We start from the raw sequence: 15,214 nt of genomic DNA on the forward strand, positions 1-15,214 counted from the left end.
TGGGCAGTATGGCGATTTTCACGATATTGATTCTTCCTATCCATGAGCACGGAATGTTTTCCATTTGTTTATGTCCTCTCTTATTTCCTCGAGCAGGTTTGTAGTTCTCCTTGAAGAGGTTCTTCACATCCCTTGTAAGCTGTATTCCTAAGTATTTTATTCTCTTCATAGCAATTCTGGCATTCTGGTTTTTTGAATTTTCAGCCTTTTTGCACTGAGTTCTCCCCATCTTCATGGATTGATCTATTTTTGGTCTTTGATGTTGGTGACCTTTGGGTGGGGTTTCCAAGTGGATCTTTTTTGTTGTTGTTGTTGACGATACTATTCCTTTCTGTTCGTCCATTTTCCTTGTAACAGTCAGGCCCCTCTGTTGCAGGTCTACTGGAGTTTGCTGAAGGTCCACTCCAGACCATGTTTGCCTGGTTATCACCAGCAGGGGCTGCAGAATAGCAAAGATTGCTGCCTGTTTCTTCCCCTGGAAGCTTTATCCCAGAGGAGCACCTACCAGATGCCAGCCAGAGCTCTCCTGTATGAGGTGTCTGTTGGCTCCTGCTGGGAGGTGTCTCCCAGTCATTAGACATGGGGGTCAGGGACCCACTTGAGGAGGCAGTCTGAACCTTAGCAGAGCTCAAATGCCATGCTGGCTGATCCACTGCACAGAGCAGGCAGGCAGGGACATTTAAGTCTGCTGAAGTTGCACCCATGGCCGCCCTTTCTCCCAGGTGCTCTGTCTCAGGGAGATGGGAGTTTCATCTATAAGCCCCTGACTGTGGCTGCTGCCTTTTTCTCAGAGATGGCTGGCCTAGAGGGGAGGAATCTAGAGAGGCAATCTGGCTACCCAGACTGCCTGGGCTACCCAGACAGAGGCAGTCTGACCACCCAGCTAAGCTTGGGTGCTCTCTGCCGAGTTTGAACCTCCTGGCAGCTATGTTTACACTGTGAGGGGAAAACCATCTACTCAAGCCTCAGTAACGGTGGACGCCCCTCTCCCCACCAAGCTTGAGCATCCCAGGTCAACTTCAGACTGCTGTGCTGGCAGCAAGAATTTCAAGCCAGTGGATCATAGCTTGCTGGGCTCTGTCAGGGTGAAATCCGCTAAGCCAGACCACTCGGCTCACTAGCTTCAGCCCCCTTTCCAGGGAAGCAAACAGCTCTGTCTCGCTGGTGTTCTATGTGCCACTTGGGTATGGAAAAAAAAAAAGGCCTGCAGCTATTTTGGTGTCTGTCCAAACAGCCATTTAGTTTTGTGCCTGAAACCCAGAACCCTGGTGGCATAGGCACCCAAGGGAACCTCCTGGTCTGTAGGTTGCAAAGACCATGAGAAAAGCATAGTATCTGGACTGGGAAGCATTGCTCCTCAGGGCACAGCCCCTCGAAGCTTCCGTTGGCTAGTGAGGGAGTTATCTGACTCCTTGTGCTTCCTGGGTGAGGTGACACCCCACCCTGCTTTGACTCACTCTCTGTGGGCTTTACCCACTGTCTAACCAGTCCCAGTGAGATGAACCAGGTAGCCCAGTTGGAAATGCAGAAATCACCTGCCTTCTGCATTGATCTCACCAGGAGCTGCAGACCGGAGCTGTTCCTATTCAGCCATCTTGCAAGCCACCATCTTTTCATTTTCTTTAAAATTGACATATAGCTGAAGACATATAGTTTTCTCAGCCTGATTCTTATCAGTAGTGTTTGAGGGTCCAATGGTCTATTTTCATTTTCTACTGTCTCTGTTCATTTCTGTCCAAGCTGGCAGTGTTTATCCTGATATAATTCTATTAAAAATTTTCCGGGTCTCCTGTGAAACTTATTGGAGGGTCCATTTATTAAATAAAAGATATCTAAAAATCTCCCCGAGTAAAACCATCTCTTTATTATGCTTCTATCAAGAAACAATGCCCTTAAGTTTCTAAAAAGTGATGTTTTTATTGAAAGGATCTGTGAGTCATAACATTAAAATATTTAAAAAGCCTTTTGAACTGAGTAATAATCTGGGGCATCATGTAAGAGAGCTTTGATGTTTTAACAAACGTTTTCTTTTTTGTGTGTGTGAGTACATGTAGGTGTATATATTTATGGAGTACATAAGATGTTTTGATACAGGCATGAAACGTGTCAAAATTACATCATGGAGAATGAGGTATCCATCCCCTCAAGCATTTATCCTATCTGTTACAACCAATTCAATTATTTACATATTATTTTATATAAATAATAAAAAATATTTGTTAGTTTATAACTATGTATTATTTTAAATATTGTATAACTAATTATATATAATATATTATTATATATTATATATAATTTTATATAAATAATACAAAATAACAAAAATATTAAAGTATCTCAGTATTAGTATTTAATATTTTAGTTATTTTATATTATTTAACTAAAATATCAATATATCAAATATATTGATATTTTAGTGACATTTAGTTAATATAGTTAATATTTTAGTTATTTTATGTTATTTACATAAAATAATATGTAATGTACTACTATTACATATTTTAGTTCTTTTATAATGTACTATTAAGTTATTATTGACTATAGTCACTCCGTTGGGCTACCAAATCCTAGATCTTATTCATTCATTCCATTCTCTGGACTCATTAACTATCTCCACCTCCCTCAACCCTGCTCCTCCCACTACATTTCCCAGCCTCTGGTAACCATCCTTCTGCTCTCTGTCTCCATGAGTTCAGTTGTTTTGATTTTTAGATCTCACAGATAAGTGGGAACGTGGATGCTTGTCTTGCTGCAGCTTATTTCACGTAGCATGATGATCTCCAGTTCCATTTAACAATGGATTTTTTTTTAACATTCAACTCTCAGTTTATTCATGTTTAACATTTTCTTCTCTCTCTTTGCTTGCATTTTACTCTAAGCAGCAATATGAAACCGGGCTGTATTTTTAGCACTTTACCCAGAAATATCCTTATCAACAACAGCCAGTTCATTGGCATGTTTTCTGCTTTCCACATACCATATGGAAGAATATTGCTAAACATCTGCCATTCATAACAAGAAGTTCTTTCCTCCGGTTTCCATGTTTTTCACATTGCTTTAAGTCTCACTCACAACCGCCTAAAAATCACATAATGCTTCTAAAAATATTTTCAAGACTGTTTGAGCTTTATATAACTTTCTCATCAAAATCTTTCTAGTTTCAGACCACTGCCCACTTCCAAAGCCACTTTCACATGTATAGATATTATTGGGATAGCACTCTGCTCCTAGTATCAAAAGATGTATGAATTAACTACTGCTACAAAACAAATCACCCCAATATCTAGCCACTTATATGACAAACACTTCCCTCACACAGTTTCTGAGGATCTAGAATCCTAAAGCAATACCAATATTACAGATACCTCTAGCTCAAGCTCTTTTAGGATCAGTTGCAGTCAAGGTGTCAGCAGCATTTGAATTTGTCTAAAGAACTGACTTGTGCTGGAGGATTTGCCTGAAGATGGCTCACTCTCTGGCTACTGTTGGAAGACCTCAGTTCATTGCTAAAGGCCTCCTTTCAGGGAATATCCTCATGGCATGGCATCTTGCCTGCCTAGGAGTAAATAATCCAAGAGGCAGAGCCACCATGCTTTCTTATGGCTGTCTGCAAAACCACACACCATGACTTCTGCTTTGTTCAGTTACTCAGAACTGAGTCAGCAAGTCCAGCCCACACTCAGGTAGAAAAGAACTAAGCTCTAGAGTGAACTGGTAACCAACAAAATGGGAAAAAAAATTTGCAATCTACCCATCTGACAAAGGGCTAATTCCAGAATCTACAAAGAACTAAAACAGATTTACAAGAAAAAAAAATCTATTCAAAAGTGGGTGAAGGATATGAACAGACAATTTTCAAAAGAAGACATATATGAGGCCAACAAACATATGAAAAAATGCTCAGCATCACTCATCATTAGAGAAATGCAAATCAAAACTACACTGAGATACCATCTCATGCCAGTTAGAATGGTGATCATTAAAAAATCTGGAGACAACAGATGCTGCAGAGGATGTGGAGAAATAGGAACACTTTTACACTGTTGGTAGGAGTGTAAATTAGTTCAGCCATTGTGGAAGACAGTGTGGTGCTTCCTCAAGGACCTAGAAATAGAAATTCCATTTGACCCAACAATCCCATTACTGGGTATATACCCAAAGGATTATAAATAGTTCTATTATAAAGACACATGCACACGAATGTTCATTGCAGCACTGTTAACAATAGCAAAGACCTGGAACCAACCCAAATACCCATCGATGATAGACTGGACAAGGAAAATGTGGCACATATACACCATCGAATATTATGCAGCCATAAAAAAACAATGAGTTCATGTCCTTTGTAGGGACATGGGTGAATCTGGAAACCATGATTCTCAGCAAACTGACACAAGAACAGAAAATCAAACACCGCATGTTCTCACTCATAGGAGGGTGTTGAACAATGAGAACACATGGACACAGGGAGGGGAGCGTCACACACTGGGGTCTGTTGGGAGGAAAGGGGAGGGACAGCGGTCGGGGAGAGGTTGGGGAGGGATAACATGGGGAGAAATGCCAGATATAGGTGATGGGGAGGTGAGAGAAGCAAATCACATTGTCATGTGTGTATCTATGCAACAATCCTGCATGATCTGCACATGTACCCCAGAACCTAAAGTACAATTTAAAAAAGGAAATCAGCAATACAAATAAGTAGATTTTATATTTTAAAAAAGCTTTAAAAATTCCATTGTAAAGAAATACATTTATCAAGTCTAACATTTCCAACACTTTCGATCAAATAATTCCCTGACATCTTTCTAGTAGTAACTTTTAATAACCCATATTATTAACTCATATTAATAACTTATATGATAGTTTATAACTCCATGAAACAGTTTGAGAAATGCTGTGCTTCTTAAGTTTTAACCCATTTGTATGCAGAGTATTGATCTTAGAGTAAGGGTGTATTTACAAAATTATGAAAAATCTTAAACTGATTTTAAAAACAATGAGCATGTTTCCAATCTGAAGCCAATGAATTTATCAGAGATTTTAGTTTTGGGGGGCACCACTGGAAGCTGCCACAATAATTTAGGGTATTAATACCCTGGTAGTTTGGCAGAAATATCTTTGTTTTAGGCCCATATTGTCCCCCCTCCTCCCACTATCTACTTTGGATTACCCTTTTACATTGAAGTTTGTATTGTAAAACACCTGTGCCACTTGGAATTTCATTTTTAAAAAGATTCAATTTCTGGGAAAAATGAATTTTCATTTCTCAAATAAAAAGATAATTTAGCTGTAATTTTTAAAGACAGGATTATTAAACTATAAGTGCATATATTTATTTTCAACACCACAAGCTGCATCACTGTTCAACTTCTACCTTTGCCCAATCCTGTGCTCCTTATATGCTTATCAATGTTGGTTCTAAGAGCATCCCCCCAAAAAAATCTTCCTGCATGTACATTTCTGCCTCAGACTCTCTTTCCCAGGGAACCAACCCAAAGAAACTTATGGCAATGGCTAACAAAACACAGCAACGCTTTGGGCAAAATAGATGGGCCACCAACAAGAGTACTACTAATATACAATCCAAAGAAGTCAAGTTGGATGATCAACAATTTGAGGTCAGAGGGCAGATTCCCTGATTTAAAAAAATCATGATTCCTTATTTAATTTCCCACCAGAGCTGACCCTCAGAACCCAAAACCACTGGATGAAGAAGTTGTATCCCTAGAAGGAAGACCTCTGAAACACCAGAGTAATTCCATATTTAAATGATTCCTCCAGACCTTTACAAAGAGAGCTATGCCATTTACTTGCATAAACATGTATTGGAAACATTTTTAGGACTACTGGACTCAGAGTTCATGGTGGCATAAATATTCAGGGACTCGAAGACGCATCATGCTGCCCTTTTAAAACAGGAGTTTTGGGAGTGACATAATAGAGTATCACAACCGAAGCCTGACTCGCAGCAGACCTACAGGGTCTACAATACAAAGGAGTTATTCCCCATTCCCTCCTGAATAATGAGATTCACCATACTTGATGACTTGCAAAACACCCACAGGTCCTGATGGAGTAAGAGCTATCATGGTGGGAAAAGGTCAGGTGGAAATGAGAAAACTGTGTCTCACTGCCTTCCAAGTAGTAAATCAAAAATAACAGTGTGTTCCTAATTAATAACAACTTTTCTACCCTTAAAAGTTTAAAGTACTCTGAAAACTTGCCAAGATCCCCAAATAAATAAATAAATAAATAAAAGCTTAAAGTACACAGGGGTCATACTCTCCGGTATGTCTCCATCTAATTGTTTGCAGGGCCAGACTTAATTCCATTTGAGTCTGGCCCTGAAAATAGTTGACTGATTGTCTTAATCTGTTCAGCATTGTTATAATGGAATACGTGAGGCTAAGTAATTTATTTAAAAAAAAAAAAAAAAGGTTTATTTAGCACCCAGTTGTGTGGGTTGGAAAGTTCAAGGGTCTTACCATGGCTCCTGGCAAGGGCTTCCATGCTGTGTCCTAAATGACAGAGAAGGAAGAAGGGGAAGTGGATATGTTTGAAGAAACAAAGCCCAACAGGCATCCTGACTTTGTAACAGCCGTCTCACCTCCAGAGCTCCCCATAGCTTGGCCTTTGCTGTAACTGCACCAAAGTTCCACTTCTCCCTCTGCCCAATCCTATTCCTCCACCTTCCTCAGTAAATTTCATGCCCACAAACCTCAGACTCAGAGTTTGTTTCACAGTTAGCATGGCCAGTAGATTCCCTATAATGCTGGAGTGAAGTGAAATTATAAAAACCGAAAACCCCAAAATATGTATTTCCTATAGAGAAGGGGAAGATCTGTTAACAGGTTCTATCCATGTGTCTCACTACGAAACTTCTTTAAGGAATTCCAGCCATGAATCTAGACAGAAGGACCAGCTGTTGAGCATTAGAGCATATTCTGGGTCCTATTGGAAGAAAAAGAGCAAGGGACTAAGATTGTGAGGTGTATTGTGGTCCCGTGCTTTCCCATCCATCTGACGCCTTCACTTCCTTCACCACATGGCTCTGGAGAACTGACCAATCACATTATTTTGAAGCTTATGTCATGAAGTCCTAAATCCAGCTGTACTGTTTTCTACTCCAGAATTTGATAATCACTTAAACCAGGAAGTTCCTCACTTTGCTTAAGGTATTTTGCTTGCTGTCCCTTGCAACTAAGAGAATCCTAACACGGGTCTGGTTGTAGCCCTGGGAATACATAGACAGTTGAGACTAATGAAGCCTCTAACAGGTTCATTTCTCATATTTGGAAATTGACAGATCACTAAAGCCACCCATTTCTTTCTACACTTTTCTTAATATCATACATCTGCCAGGCTCCTTGTGTTAAGAGTCTGGGTGTATGTTCTTGATGGATAGCCTTGATGAGCCTTCCCCATACACCTTCTTGAGCTCAGCCTTATGGAGCAGTAGTCCTAAGTGTGAGCCCCCCAAAAGGATGTTTAATCAATGATCTATAGGCATTTATCAGAGCACTGTTCTCCTGTTGCCCTGTGAAGTGACAGGGCTTTGGGGAAGGTGCTGAGGGCTGCAGTGGACCCCTCCCCACAGGGTACAGAGTTACGGAAGAACAGAATCCTCAGCATCTGTGTTTGAGCAAGACACAGAAACTTCTTGCTATATTCCCCTCAGCTGAGATGGTAGTAAAGTCTGCTCCCACTACAGTTGCATCAGACTGGGCTCCTGGAGACATTAAAGCTTCCTTCCTGATAGGATTCACTATCCAGGGAAGTTCTACGACAGCCACATGGCTGGCAGTCACTGTGCTATGTCAGTACCAAAAGCCTGATTATCACTAAGGAGTTTCTGAGATTCCATGGCTTTCTGGTTCCTCCCTGGACTGAATTCTCACCCCAACCCTCATAAAGAAGACACACCTTCTTGCTTCCACTCTTACAAGCAGATATTGAATGTGGATAGTCCAAACTCAGTGTCTATACCCTGCAAAGAACTACCAACCCAAGGATGCCAACAAGCAGTTTTGAAAGTTTATCCTACTCACTAATATATGCCACTACTCACCTGATATGCAATTGTCTCTGCCCCTGCTTGAGAGCCCTGTGGATGGCACAGCCCTTTGCCATGGCCCAAATTGTCTCTATCATGATGCATCCTTGGTCCTCAACTACCTTCTTCCTCTATCTCTTGGTCCTTTTTAAACCAGCTCTTTATTTCAATTTCCTTATTCTATATATATTCACTCAGTTAAAGCACCGGGCAAAGCTGGTAGATGGAGAGTCTGTTGAAGAGGGCCACAAAGTCTGCAATAGTAGAAATTATGGAGATGAAACATAGTCATAAAGTGAGTGAATGTCCTCATCAAGTTGTTTCTAAAACGTGCAAAACAGAGGCTGGCACAGTGGAAACACTTGAATGTCACCATTGTTGTCATTATTATTTTATTCCCATTGGCTCTTTGTTGGCAGAGCATGTCATTGAGAGCTTCCAATCCAGCAGGTGCCTCTCCAGCTTTCTACAGAAAGCTATAGAGCCTGTTTAAGTCAGAGATGCTCCATTTATTTTATCCCTTTTTCACATTAGACAGCTCAGTGATGCACTCCTGAGGATGGGGTTCTGCTACAAAAGAAAAGTGTAGCTCTGGAAAATCAGTGGAGGCTACAGTTTCTCATCTTTCCAACACAGAATCCACACCCAATCCTGACCACTGCTCATGGGGTCAGGCAAAGCTGAGGGCAGCCACCTTTGATCAGGACAGAAAGATAAGGAACCTGTGGTCTCCACTTACTTGTTTGCAAAAGCCCTTCTTGTTGAAGCAAAGCTGGAAGTATGAAAAATTGACAAAGCATCCCCCATATTTTTATAAACTCAGAATGTTTTCACTTGAAGTTGAACTTTCATATTTTTTAGACAAATGTAAAAATTGATCTTTTTATATTTCACCTAGAAAACGGAATAATCTGAATTACCAAGAATATTTTTTATTTTATTATTATTTTAAGTAAAAACTTTGCAATGGAAACTAAAATAGTACATAGAAACATTTTGTAAACTATAAGATAATTTGAAAACATTAATTATATGTTTTTCTTTCTGTTTTTTTACTTTAAGTTCTGGGATACATGTGATGAACATGCACGTTTGTTACACAGGTATACATGTGCCATGGTGGTTTGCTGCACCTATCAACCCATCAGCTAGTTTTTAAGCCTCATATGCATTTAGCATCCTAATGATCTCCCTCCCAATTGTGCCTACCCCCTGTCAGGCCCTGGCGTGTGATGTTCTACTCCCTGTGTCTGTGTGCTCTCATTGTTCAACTCCCACTTATGAGTGAGAACATGAGGTGTTTGGTTTTCTGTTTCTGTGTTAGCTTGCTGAGAATGGTCATTTCCAGCTTCATCCATGTCCCTGCAAAGAACATGAACTCATTTATTTTTATGGCTGCATAGTATCCCATGGTATATATGTGCCACATTATCTTTATCCAGTTTAACATTGTTGGGTATTTGAGTTGGTTCCAAGTCTTTGCTATTGTAAATACTGCTGTAATAAACCTACATGTGCATGTGTCTATATACCCAGTAAATTGGGATTGCTGGGTCAAATGGTATTTCAAGTTCTAGATCCTTGAGGAATCACCACACTGTCTTCTAAAGTGGTTGAACTAATTTGCACTCCCGCTAACAGTGTAAAAGCATTTCTATTTCTCTGCATTCTCACCAGCATCTGTTGTTTCCAGACGTTCTAACTGATGTGAGATGGTATCTCGTGGTTTCAATTTGCGTTTCTCTAGTGACCACTGATAATAAACTTTTTTTTCACACATTTGTTGGCCATTTAAATGTCTTCCTTTGAGAAGTGTCTGTTCATATCTTTTGCCCACTTTTTGATAGGGCTGGGGTTTTTTTCATGTAACTTTGTTTAAGTTCCTTGTACACTCTGGATATGAGACCTTTGTCCAATGTGTCGATTACAAACATTTTCTCTCATTCTGTAGGTTGCCTGTTCACTCTCATGATAGTTTCTTTTCTGTGCAGAAGTTCTTTAGTTTGATTAGATCCCATTTGTCCATTTTGGCTTTTGTTGCCATTGCTTTTGGTGTTTTAGTCATGAAATCTTTGCCCATGCCTATGTCCTGAATGGTATTGCCTAGGTTAGCTTCTAGGGTTTTTATGGTTTTAGGTCTTACATTTAAATATTTAATCCATTTCGAGTTAATTTTTGTATGAGGTGTAAGGAAAGGGTCCAGTTTTAGTTTTCTGCATATGGCTAGCCAGTTTTCCCAACACCATTTATTAAATAGAGAATCCTTTCCCATTGCTTGTTTTTGTCAGGTCTGACAAAGATCAGATGTCAAAGATCAGATGGTGGTGTTATTTCTGAGGCTGCTGTTCTGTTCCATTAGTCTATGTATCTGTTTTGGTGCCATTACCATGCTGTTTTGGTTACTGTAGCCTTGTAGCAGAGTTTCAAGTCAGGTAGCGTGATGCCTCCAGATTTGTTCTTTCGCTTAGGATTGTCTTGGCTATGCAGGCTCTTTTTTGGTTCCATATGAAATTTAAAGTAGTATTTTCTAATTCTGTGAAGAAAGTCAACGACAGTTTGATGGGAATAGCTTGAATCTATAAATTACTTTGGGCAGTATGGCCATTTCAAGATATTGATTCTTCCTATCCATGAGCATGGAATGTTTCTCCATCTGTTTGTGTCCTCTCTTATTTCCTTGAGCAGTGGTTTGCAGTTCTACTTGAAGAGGACCCCTACATCCCTTATAAGTTGTATTTCTAGATATTTTATTTTCTTTGTAGCAGTTATGAATGGGAATTCACTCATAATTTGGCTCTCTGCTTGTCTATTATTGGTGTATAGAAATTCTTGTGATTTTTGCACATTGGTTTTATATCCTGAGACTATGCTGAAGGAGCTCCTTCAGCATAGTCTCAGGATACAAAACTCCTTATCACCTTAAGGAGTTTTGGGGCTAAGACAATGGGGTTTTCTAAATATACAATCATGCATCTGCAAACAGAGACAATTTGATTTCTTCTCTTCCTATTTGAATAACCTTTGTCTTTCTCTTGCCTGATATCCCTGGCCAGAACTTCCAATACCATGTTGAATAGGAGTGGCTTGAGAGAGTATCTTTGCCTTGTGCCAGTTTTGAAAGGGCATGCTTCCAGCTTTTGCCCATTGAGTATGATATTGACTGTGGGTTTGTCACCAATTATTTTGAGATATGTTCCATCAAGTTTCTGGAGAGTTTTTAGCATGAAGTGGTGTTGAATTTTATGGAAGGCCTTTTCTGCATCTATTGAGATAATCATGTGGTTTTTGTTATTGGTTCTGTTTATGTGATAGATTACATATATTGATTTATGTTGAACCAGTCTTGCATCCCAGAGATGAAGCCGACTTGATCAGGGTGGATAAGCTTTTTGATGTGCTGCTGGATTCGGTTTGCCCGTATTTTACTGAGTATTTTCACACTGATATTCGTCAGGGATATTGGCCTGAAACTTTTGTTGTTGTTGTGACTCTGCCAGGTTTTGGAATCAAGATGATGCTGGCATCATAAAATGAGTTAGGGAGGAGTCCTTCTTTTTCTATTGTTTGAAATCGTTTCAGAAAGAATGGTACCAGCTCCTCTTTATACCTCTGCTAGAATTTGGCTGTGAATCTGTCTGCTCCTGGGCTTTTTTTGGTTGGTAAGCTATTAAGTACTGCCTCAATTTCAAAACTTGTTATTGGTCTATTCAGGGATTTTCTAGTTTATTTGCAGAGAGGTGTTTGTAATATTCTCTGTTGGTAGTTTGTATTTCTGTGGGATCAGTGGTGATATCCCCTTTATCATTTTTTATTGTGTCTATTTGATTCTTCTCTCTTTTCATCTTTATTAGTCTAGCTAGCAGTCAATTTATTAATTTTTTTCAAAAAAATCCCTGGATTTATTGATTATTTGAAGAGATTTTTGTGTCTCTATCTCCTTCAGTTTCACTCTGACATTGGTTATTTCTTGTCTTCTGCTAGCATGATCATTCCAGGTCAACTTCAGACAGCTGTGCTGGCAGCAAGAATTTCAAGCCGTTGGTTCTTAGCTTGCTGGGCTCCATTGGGAGTGGGACCTGCTGAGTGAGATCACTTGGCTCCCTGGCTTCAGCCCTCTTTCCAGGGGAGTGAATGGTTCTGTCTTGCTGGGGTTCCAGATGCCACCAGGGTATTAAAAAAAAAAATCCTTCAGCTAGCTCCGTGTCTGCCCGAGCAGCCACCCAGTTTTGTGCTTGAAACCCAGGCACCTTGGTGTTATAGGCACATATCCTGGTCTGCGGATTGCAAAAACTGTGGGAAAAGCATAGTATCTGGGCAGAATAGCACAGTCCCTCACGGCTTCCCTTGGCTGAGAAAGGGAGGCTCCCCACTCCTTGCACTTCCTGGGTGAGACAATGCCACACCTTGCTTCTGCTCACACTCCGTGGGCTGAACCCACTGCCTAACCAGTCCCAATGAGATGAACAATGTATCTCAGTTGGAAATACAGAAATCACTTGCCTTCTGCATTGGCCTCACTGAGAGCTGCAGACTGGAGCTGTTCCTATTCGGCCATCTTGCCAGGTCACTCCACCAAGAATATTTTTAAAACAAAGTAAATACCACCATACTCCTGGGGAATTAAAAAACACACATACACACGCATTTGCTCTCTGCCAAGAAGCAGCAGCATGGGGTTCATAAATAGTTGGATTCCTAGTAAAGATTCTGGCCAGTTGAAAGTTGGCTTTAAAAATAATGGGCCCAGAAACTTTGGGAGAACAGAACTTTGTCTCCAATAGCCTTCTTAGAGTTTGGATCACCATTAATTATTCTCCTAAAGGGATAAGAAGTTTCTGTAGGAACAGTGTGGAGATCAAAGTGGCCTATGATCACCAGAATGTTATGTATCCAGCCCCTACGCCCCTTGTGCTGTGCTTGTCTATCTGTGTTATAAAGACTCAAGTCCTACAGAGTCCGGAATCATCCTTCCCTTTAAAATCTTCCTTCTTTGACAAAGCCCCATGCATTCCAGAGCTCTCAGCCATGACTGCAGGAAATTCAGTTCTTTCCCAAAGTATTCCAGAGGGCACCAAAGGTAGCTTAATTTTCAACCAACATGGTGCCTGTCTGGTCTGCTTGTTTCCTATGGATCACCTTAGTCCTGAGCCTCTTCTTTCCATAGCTGCAACCTTTTTGGGTACCACAAACCATTCTCCTTTTATTCCCCAAGAACAGCTAGCAACAAAGCTTGAAGATAACAAAAGGTATAAGACATAACTTAAAACTACAAAATAGAGAGCAGCTTCTTTCTACTCCTGGTGTCACCCAACCCTCCCTTCTGGTTTTTCCCCTCCTACTTCTGCTCTGCTGCCCCCATGGTAGGGTCCTTTCTCCTTTTTTCAGCTGGCATCTCTGGCTGACATGTTCACCACTCCTAGGTAGCAAAACCAGATTCCTTTATGGCTGTAAAAATCTCTGCAGAGGTATTTGTTTCCTGAACTCATCCTTTCTATCATTAAGCAAAATAACTGTATTGCGTGCAGCCCCTGCTGGCTCATGTGTCACTGGTGCCGGGCCTCCCTACCATTAGGGACCGCAGCACTTTCAAGTTCTCCAGCTCTCCATGTGTCATGCCCAAGTGAACCAATACCACCACTGCCCCACTCACCCACCCACTCCCAAAAAGTGAAAGATAAGCACACAAACAGGTGACTAGTGTTTAAGTAATCTCAGAAACATTTGCATTCAGATTACTTTCTCTTAGAATTTTCTCCTCCCCGCCCCATCCGGAGTGGACATGTGCTTTATTATATCAACAAGACTAACAAGGCTCACCTGAGTGGTCCCACTCAAAGAAGAGATTTCAGTTTCTACCTTAAAATGCAGAAACTACTACAGGTTAAAAGAGAAACACACACACTTTAAGAAACTCTCCCCTCCTCCTCTTCGAAATGTGGGGTATGCATTCCAGAGCTCTCAGCCTGACGGATAGCTTGGAAGCAGAAGAAACTATTGTCCAGCAAGTGGCCTTTGCCCCATGTCCATTGTGCCTTGTGTATTCCCAGCCAACTCAGAACTCCTCACAGCCAGCCCCCCAGACTACTGCTCATGGGCTCAGGCAAAGGTGGGAGTAGCCAGGGTTTGGCGCTTGGGAGACACTCAAAAATATCTGTTGGACAAACAAGTGAATATGAGCCCCGAAACTTTCTAGACAGTCTCTTCCCATTGGGTTCAAACCAGTAAAAGGCCAGAAAAGTGTCTTTCTGTCCCAAACATAAGCAAGAGATGGATGAGTCCTTTGTGCAGAAGTTACTAAACACCCCTAGGTGTGAAGGAGTTTTTTGTTAATCAAACGACATCCAGTTTGTTTAATGAAAGATTAATATGGTCCATGAGTTCAACGTCATCTTCGGATTAAACCACTCAGTAAAACATGGATGGGTTAGTTTGCAGCTACAAGCAATAAATACACTTTATAAAATATGAGTTCCTGGTACTAAGGTTCTGCTTCAAAGGAAGGCTCAACCTAGACCATATACTGAAGGAAGAGATATTGGGAACTCAGCTGATTTTCGGGCAAAGGAGTGTGAGAGGAAATGGGGAAGAGGAACTAGAGACATCAGCTTCATTCTGGTCGTGATTCACAGAAATCAGTGCAGAGGGAAGACAAATCAGGTGCCCAGACTGCAGTGTTAGGAGACAGGAGGCTGTCAAACGTTTAGATTGCTGACAAAAGGATGAAGAGTAAAAAAACTGAAGAGTTTCAGTGAGAGTCTATTTTCTCCAAGTAGGAGAAAAGCTCATGGGAAATCCCAATGGACCTTATCAGAAACACTTTGAGGGTTCCATCTTGCTCTCTTCCACATTCTTTATATTTTCTAGGTATTTTTGGAGGCACAACAGAACCCTTCTCTAGCTTTTTTGGGTGGCTTCAGCTCCCAGTTGTCACTACAGTCCCCAGCCATAATTTCAGATCTTCCATCCTGTCAACATTCTTCAAAACAAAAAAATAATTCCTTTCTCTCCCCCACTCACACAGTAGAGTTCAATTGGTTAAACTTAGCAAAATTATTTTAAATATTCACCTAAAATCAGTGAGACTAGAAACTTCACATTTTAGGGTAATGACGAGGTAGAAAAGCAAGCTAAATTGTCTTATCAATGATACTTTTGATAGAA

Source organism: Saimiri boliviensis, chromosome 6 (assembly GCF_048565385.1).
Source record: "Saimiri boliviensis isolate mSaiBol1 chromosome 6, mSaiBol1.pri, whole genome shotgun sequence".
In the NCBI taxonomy this organism is placed as follows: domain Eukaryota; kingdom Metazoa; phylum Chordata; class Mammalia; order Primates; family Cebidae; genus Saimiri; species Saimiri boliviensis.